The sequence below is a fragment of the Serinus canaria genome, chromosome 7 (assembly GCF_022539315.1).
Source record: "Serinus canaria isolate serCan28SL12 chromosome 7, serCan2020, whole genome shotgun sequence".
Classification (NCBI taxonomy): Eukaryota; Metazoa; Chordata; class Aves; order Passeriformes; family Fringillidae; genus Serinus; species Serinus canaria.
Genome location: NC_066321.1, coordinates 26,542,680 through 26,550,814, shown reverse-complemented (window position 1 = coordinate 26,550,814; position 8,135 = coordinate 26,542,680). Strand labels below are relative to the sequence as shown.

Genomic DNA, 8,135 nt, shown 5'->3' with positions numbered 1-8,135 from the left:
TTGTTTTATGAATATAATCTACCATTCTCCTGAACTTCAGAACTGTTTCCAAAACTCCCAGGCAAAATGCATGCAGCTCAGGGTGCAGACAAATGTTGGCATTACTGTAAAGAGCACTCTCCCTACACAAATACAAGCCTGGACATTCTGAGTTACGTTGTTTAAAACAAATGAGCATTTACTGAAGATCTGAATATTTTTAAAGGCGTGATTCCAGTTGTAGATGTAATTCTCAAATATGTAATTGATGCCCAGCTTTCTGCAGCAGGTGCACAAGTGCATTTGACAGATCCTCACTCCATGAGGGCACTGTGCCTGAGCAGAGTAGGAAGTGCCCAGGGAGGTCACAGCCAGCCTTGCACTGTCCCACTGCAGTGGTTCCCTGGCAGGAGGAAACGCTTCCAGTTCTGCCTAGTTTGCAGAGTGGGTTGGAAACGTTCTCATAAATTGCACCTTGACTGATTTTCACTGCAGCACTTTCAGAATCCTTGGCTGAAACCAGTAAGGCTCGAGCATTGCCTCCAAACTGTGAAGGTGGAAGTTTGTTTCCTGGCTGAGGGGAGGGAGTCAAGTCCAGGAGTGGTGTGACCAAGCATTGGTGCTAGCTGGAAAAGAGGTGTGCAACCATTCTCAGAGGGAACACCATGACTTTCCAGTCTTTGTGGCAATCACTGCCAACAAAAATGAGAACTGATATGTGTTTGGGTTAAGGGAAATGCTTATGGCAGTGTAAGACACCAATGCTGATAGTAAATCTGGTTTGTAGTTATTTATGGAATTTTGGGCTTTTTGTTTGTTTGTTTGTTCGTTTGGTCTTTTGTTCCGAGCACATGGTTGTACCTTTGCATTCTAGTGTTGAAATTTAAGTGGATAGTTATTTGTTGCTTCCTAATCTTTGCATTAATAATCCTGACTGTATTTTATTTGCACCTTTTAGGTGGTATTTTCAAACACTGATTACTGAAAAACTTGTGGTAAATTTTTATATTCTCGTTGTTTGCCATGAGTATTCATAGAGATTTCACAGAATGGGTAAGGTTGGAAGAGATCACCGTGGGTCATCTGGGCCAACCTCCCTGCTCAAGCAGGGTTATCCCAGAGCACAAGGCAGAGGATTGTGTTCAGATTTCTCTCTTGAGTATCTCCCAAGAGAGAAATTCTACAGCCTGTGGGCAATTGGTTCCCATGCAAGGTCACTGTACAGTAAAGTTGTTCTTTCTCACGTTTATGTGGAACTTGTGTGCAGCAGTTTCTGCTCGGTGCCTCTTGTGCTCAGCACTACCGGGAAGAGCCGGATCCATCCCATAGCACACCCCCCCCCTTTAAATATTTATACACATTAATGAAGAGGGACCCCTCTCGGTCATCTCTTCTCGAGGCTGAAATTCATCTGCCGGCCGTGACTGATGTCGCCTGTTTACTTTCACTTATGGAGAAGTTCGTGACTAGTTCCTCACATGAGGCCCAAGCGCCGTCCTGGGTGTTTTATTTCTGCGTGGCGAGCGGGGTACACTCACGTCAATCACGCGCCCAACGCCAGGGGCCGGGGGCCGCTCTCCGCCCCTCACAACACCCCCGGCCCGGCAGGCAGAACACGGAGGCGACACCTCCGGCGGCCTCGCCCCGGGCCCGTCCCGCCTCTCCCGCCCGGCGGCGCCCGGCCCCGAGCCCAGCCCGGGGCGGGCCGGGGGCGGTGCTGGCGCGCGGGGCGGGGCGCGAGGCGTGTCCGCGGGAGGGCGGCGGTGCCACGGCCGCCACCGGCCCCAGCCCCTCCTCGGCCTCCGCCGCGGCCGCACCAGGTAAGGCGCCGCCGTCGCCTCCCCTCAGCAGCACCTGCGCGGGGCAGCGGGGGGCCGCCGGGAGTTTCGTGCCGAGGGGTGCCGCGGAAGGAGGGGTGCGGCTGCCGCGGTGCCCCACCCGTTGCTCTGTCGCCTCGGATCCCGGCGCCGAGCCCCGGCTGCGGGTGGGCCCCTCTGGCGCCACGGGGACCGCAGCCAGGCCTCGGCCCCGTTCCCTGGACCCCGCCTGGCGTGCGCTGGGACCCGCTCGGCCAGCGCCTGGGAGCCGCTCGCCGCCGCTCCCCCTCGGCCGCCGCTCCGCCAGCCATCGGTGCCTCCGGAGCCGAAGCGGGGCTGGGCTGAGCTGGGCTCTTCAAGGCTATTCGGTAACAGCCTCGGCCATAAATGATTAACTGCGCGCCCGGGGAGCCGGGTGTCGCCGAGCGTGGCCGCCCGTGCCCGGCGCGCTGAGCCGGCGGAGCGTTCGGTCCCGAGCCGCCGCCGGGGGCTCCGGCAGGGCTGCGAGCGCTGCTGCCGGCGCTGCCACACCGCAAGGTAGGCACGGAGCTCCCTGTGCCTCCGCTGCTGTCTCAGCGTGAATCCACCCATTTGGCGTTCTTTTTTATCTCTGCCAAGGTAAAAGACCGCCAAGATGATACGGGGGTTTTTTTTGTAACTGATTTTGTGTTTGGTTTAGGGTTTGTTGGGTTTTTTTAAGTCTTTGTTGTCTTTTTTACTGTGCATAAAAAAATTAGTAGGTACGGAATTCGTTGATAAGCAGTGGCAGCTGGCAGTACTCTTATTCTCTATCAGAATGCAATGCCTCCTTTGTTGAGCTGTAAATTAATAGTGTAAGCTCCTTCCCCACCCTCAGCCTCATCACTTGGAGATGTGAATCGCTTGTACTACCAGATTTGTTTTCTTTAGGAAAACTAAGAGGAACTGCAGAAAATCCATCGGTTTGATTCCAGGTCACATTCCACTGGATTGATTTGGTTGATTTCAGCCTGAAAATGTGCTTCTAGGCAACTAATGATCTGTGGGATTTTTTTGTTGTTGTTGTTAACCTTTAAATTTGAATTACTAGTGTATGCAAGAGGCATATTCCTTCTGGTTTTGTTTGAGCTCTTAATGCAGTTAAAAAGTATTTTCCAAAACACAGTGATTCAAAAAGGTAAGCTAAAAACTTCCTACACAGAAGGTGGAAAAGGCTGCTGCATGTAGAATGTCAGGTTAACTAGGAATGTATTTGCACTGTCCATGAAAGTAATCGTGGCTGGCAACCTGTTGAATGCCACTAACTAGAGTCTTCAAGCCACTGTGAGCAGGACACCGTGCCCTTGCCACAATTGTTTCTGTGAGTGCAGTCAAACCGTGCAAATGCAGAATGATTTCCAGGTCAGAACAGGTTGATGAATTTAGTGAGGCACCATCACAAACTGCTGAAGCCAAGCACTGGTGCTAGGCTTTATGTGTTCTCCCACTAATTGTGCTAGGGAAGTGGAAGGAGTTTGGCCCTTTGAGAGCAGCAGGATCTGTTAGATGTAATGAGACACTAATCAAGATAAGGCTTGTACCGTGTCAGGTGCTGTATAACTGTGTAAGGAGGTAAGGTCACAACTCCGGGAAATTTACTGCATAAAAAATGCTATGATTAGGATGAATTAAACTAAGCACCCTTCAAAATGTCCTCAGGGTTATCCTTAAGTGAAGGGTCTGTTTCCACAGTCCTTATGCCCAGGCAGACGCGGGAGAAGAAATGTGCTTGAGAATTATTGTTTTGCCTGACATAGAGTAATGAGCCTAAAAACTGAACACAAGCATCTTTCTGTGTTGGGAGAGGTTTGGTTCTGAAAGTAGACTGGTTATTCTTATCTCATCCTTCTTGCTCAAAGAAACGGAAATGAGGCTGTGTCAGGACACCTTCCTGCTGTTTCCCAAATTTTAAGGAAATGCTTGTCTGGAACTGAAATTGATTCAGGCCTGGTTTTAAGAGAAAGTACAAAGTTTCCAGTGGCCTACAATGTGTTTTGTATTTTCTTCACATTTTTCTCTAACAATCATGGAAGTACCAAACCCATACTGTTGTAGACAGTCTGTGTTTTGCATTAATTCTCACAAACTGTTACGGTTGTGTACTTTTTTACCCACACACATGGCCTCTGTTGTCCTTCTAAGGGACTGTGTTTCCTGGTGTGTTTTCAGAGGCCACGTCTTAGATGTCTTTAGACACTGTTAGCAATGTTAGTCATGCAGAATAGGAAAAAAAAAACCCACCTCAGTCGTGTTCTCAAAACAATCTGCTGTGGTGCTTTACAAATCTAAAGGAAAGGTCAAACTCCACTTTTCACTGTGCACTGGAGGATAAAAGTAAAGCTGTGTAATGACTTGGAGCAGAACACCAAAGGGCAGTGAGACTTTGCACAGAGATCTAGGGAAGAAAAATAACACTTAACTGTTAATTGTAGTTGATTTGTAGCTATTATCAAGGATTTTATTGTCCATGTTGCTCTTGAGAAATATGGCTCCTGTCTGGTGTTACACTCTACTCTGTTTTCCTGCACTGTTCTAATGCTTCAGTTTTTCTGTTCCTCCTGCCTGCCTTCCTCAGATGTGTCACCAGCTTTCTCAGTTTTCTTCTTCTAGTATAAGAAGAAACAGTAGTGGAATACCTTTATTTTAGACAGGATACCTTCTCTTCTTAAAACTTGTTTGAAAGCAGTGCTCCATATCATGATTAAATAAAGAATTTGGATACTGAACTTCACTGAGATTAACGAGGGGCTGTGCACGTCACACCTCCATGCCCTTTGGGTTTCTGAGCACCTTGAGCTTCAAGATGTGTGGCATTGTTTAGCCTCTATTTTGCATTGGCAAGAGTCTCTTTGCAGTGCTCAGAATGGTAAGGTATTTCTTTGGGGAGCATGAGATGAGGGGGTGTAGTTGCCTTGGGGGTGTATTTGTCAGCAGGACTTTTACCTCTCTTGTATGGGAGGGGCATCGTGGCTGCTTCCTACAGCACAAGTTTGGCCCTTGTGCAGTCTTGTAACATGGCAAGGACCAGCTCCTTGCCTGATGTAATTTGATAAGGTGGTCAGAAGAGCTAAATGTAACTGGCACCTTGACCAGCGGTGTGTGCAAAATACATTGTTTGGCTTCGGTGCCATTGTGGGAGCACAGGGAGTATAAATTTTGGGATATGGCAAGGAGCTGGGCAGTGAAAACTGACACTTTTCGGCTGTTTGGTTTCATGGTATGTGGGTGGAACATACAGGGAAGAGGGCAAGTCTGTCAGCTGTAACTCTTGTTTTTGAATGGAAGTGCAGTAATTTCCTAGTTCTGGGTATGGGTTAGAAGAAATCTGTTTCAGGTTATTAGCTTCCACTGTCATTCCTGCTGGAATTATGTGCATGTGAAGCTTGTTTAGAAACTGTAAAGAAGTCATGTGTGCAAGTCCCATTTTGATTTTACACCTTTGTGTGTAAAATCTGAGAACTGAAGTGTCATTGGGGTAGGTGGAGAAGTAAAACATTTTTTTCTTCTGGGAAGTTGTCAGCAGATGTAGTTAACTTTTTTTGTGAGGGACTTCGGAAACAGACTTCAAAATTAGAGTGTAATGCTGGTTTCTCAGTATAAAAGAAGTCTTTTTCTTGAATTGGCCATCTTATACTTCATGGGCAATGCCAAATTTGCTCAATTACTGAAGTGATTATTAAGCAACAGTGACAATGGTTTCGCTTATTATTCCAGTACAATTACACTTTTACTAGATGTACCAGAAAAAGCTCCTGATGATTTTCTGTTTATACAATAGTGCTGCAGACCCTAATTAGGGTTTGGGAATAAAGTCAAAGCTCTGCAAGTGTTTTAAGCTTCTCTTGTAAAACAACAATAATATAGAATGCCAGCCCATCTTTTTATAATACAAAAGCGACTAAAAATATGCTCTGCATGTACATAGTAGGAAAGGATTGAGGCATAACATTTTCAAAGCTTGTTCTTTTCTTGGTTTGCTTTTAAATAAAGCTCTGCAGTTTCTTCAAAAGCCATGAGTTACAAATGAATCTGCAATACTTTGTGACTCCTTGTCCTTTCCTTCAGACAAAAGGCCCTTTCAAACCATTGTGGAACAGTCACTGATTTTCATGTGGTCATTCAAGAAAAGGATAGCGATTGGCCTTCATAATAGGCCTTTCAGTACTCTCTCAAGTGGTTTGCTAGCTGAAAAAAATGCCTATGGCAGTGTACTGTGTCCAGTATTTAAATTAATGATGAATCTAATCTCTCAAGTGTTGGAAAGGTAAGAGTTCAAATGGCAAAGAAGCCTCACCTGTTTGTGAGTACCAGTGTGCTGCTAGTCAGAGTTTGGGACAGATTTTGGTCTGTGTGAACTGGTGCAGTTTTATTTGATTTTCTTTGACTCAAGGTCTGTTCTAATTTTTTTTTTTTTAAGTGGTAGCTTAAGCCTGGTGTTGCCATGAACTGTGTTTCTGAGAGGGTTGATGCTGTTTTATGTCCTGGGTGGAGTTGAGCAATGTTATCTGTTTGTGCTATGCATAATCAAGCAAAATGTGAGTATGATTTCTTGGATGGTGACTATCCTTGAAGGTTGTGGGTGTGTTTTGAGTTGGCATTCAAGGAGCTGCTGGCACTGTTGTGTTGACAGCTCAGTCTCATGGAGTTATCTTTCTGTGCTGGTAAAGTCAACCTGCCTGGCAGCATTTCAAAATAAATACCTTACATTTGGGGTAGGTAGACTGGTGTTTGTTGGCCCAACCTTGTGCAAGAATTTATGGTGCTTGACTGAGTCTTACCTGGAACACCACCAAAAGATATTGTTGGTGAGACATTTCCAAATGAGCATAGCCCTTCAGGATCCTGGTTAATTTTGATAGAAATGTGTGCAGTACTTGCCCTGAGGGTTCAACCCTGGAGTGTTTGCCTGAATGCTAACTGTGGCACCTGGCTTTCATTGCTGCAGGAGAGTGGTTCGTAGAGGCAGATCAAGACTTGAGACTTTCTTACTGGTTAGGTACAGCTGCCACCAAGGAGTATTTGGGCTCTGGATGACTTGAAGCTCAAGCACATACTCAAATGGGTGTTTCAGACTAAATTACTTAGTAGTACATAAAACCAGCAGTGTCCTACACATATCCAGGTTGTGGCTTCCTCTTCTGCACTATACTTAAGTTACTCCCTTTTAGTATCTAAATTACAGTGCTGTGTATGATTCTCTATGTAAAATTAAATGCAGTAAAACCATTGCACATCAGTTTGGGTGTGGTGGCACTTCTCAGTTAAAATGAGTTCAGAACCTATGGTTTATGGTAGCAGTGGAAAACCTACAAGTCCCAAAATATCATCACTCTGGGACTTCCCTTTCTGTACTGCTGAGGGAATAACTATCTTATGCAGTGATACCAGCCTGTGAGAATTTGATCTTTAGGACAAGGTCTGAATGAAATGGTGTCTTTTCTGTTTCTGTTTTCCATTAATAACTTAGTTTTGGCTAGAAATTGTTTTGAATTGGCTGGTTTGTTTAGGTGCTGTCACGACATTGTGCTTTGGTGTTAGAATTGGAGCTTGTTGTCCTCGCACTGGGTTTGTTGGAGTGAGGGATGGTGTGGAGATAGACTGCACAGCTCTAAGATGCGGACAAGCTTCATCATCTGTTCCCACAGCTGCTGAGGTCTCCCAGGTGCTGCATGCACTTTGTTACTAGGATGAAAGAAGGAAACCTACTTCTCATTAAAATTCTTGAGGGTTTCTTCTTCTTCAGTAAACAGATTAGGTTGTATACAAACACAGTGAAAGCCAAAAAGGACTGGATAATTCATCTGGCCAGCAGAAAGGCAGTCAAGTCTGAAATGTAAGGAAAGAGCAGGAGAAAGAAGTCAAAAGATCATATGTGTGGTGTCAGGTGCAGAGAGCTCTAGTACAGGTGGGGCAAGAGGTGCCCTGAAGAGATCTGAAGTGTGAGGCAAATACAGATGAACTAGGGCAGCTGCTATGTAAGAAAAGTGCCTGTAGGCTTGTAAGAGAGCAGAAGGTGGTGGTTGGAGGAAGCCCTGGTGGGGAGGAAGATAGGGCTGTTTGAAACAATATGATCCAAATTCTGCACTACTGGGTCTGCATGACAGCATGGCTGGTCGCCTCACAAATTTTTCCTGTTGTGAAAGACACAAGCCCTTCATGTCTGAGACAGGTGCAGTCTACATCCTTTATAGCTGAGTTTCTGGGGAAGAGATATTTCACACTAAGGTCCTGTCAGACTTCTACATGTATTGGCAATGTTGCAGCACTTTGATGTGAGTGGGAGTTTGGTTCTACATCCTTAGCCAAGAATGTGGCATGAGA

The 8,135-nt window shown here is 46.0% G+C and overlaps 1 protein-coding gene across 3 annotated transcripts in view; it reads left to right on the top strand.

The window, feature by feature from the left end:
- Nucleotides 1-1,714: 1,714 nt before the first annotated feature.
- The window catches only part of SPATS2L (spermatogenesis associated serine rich 2 like), a 78,388-nt gene continuing 71,967 nt past the window's right edge, over nucleotides 1,715-8,135 (top strand). For 2 of the 3 annotated variants that reach the window (XM_030241723.2, XM_030241721.2), the window contains exon 1: nucleotides 1,715-1,799. The gene's annotated coding sequence lies outside the window, so the exon portion shown is untranslated. The remainder of the gene's footprint in view (nucleotides 1,800-8,135) is intronic. The other variant, XM_030241722.2, reaches the window with a different exon arrangement.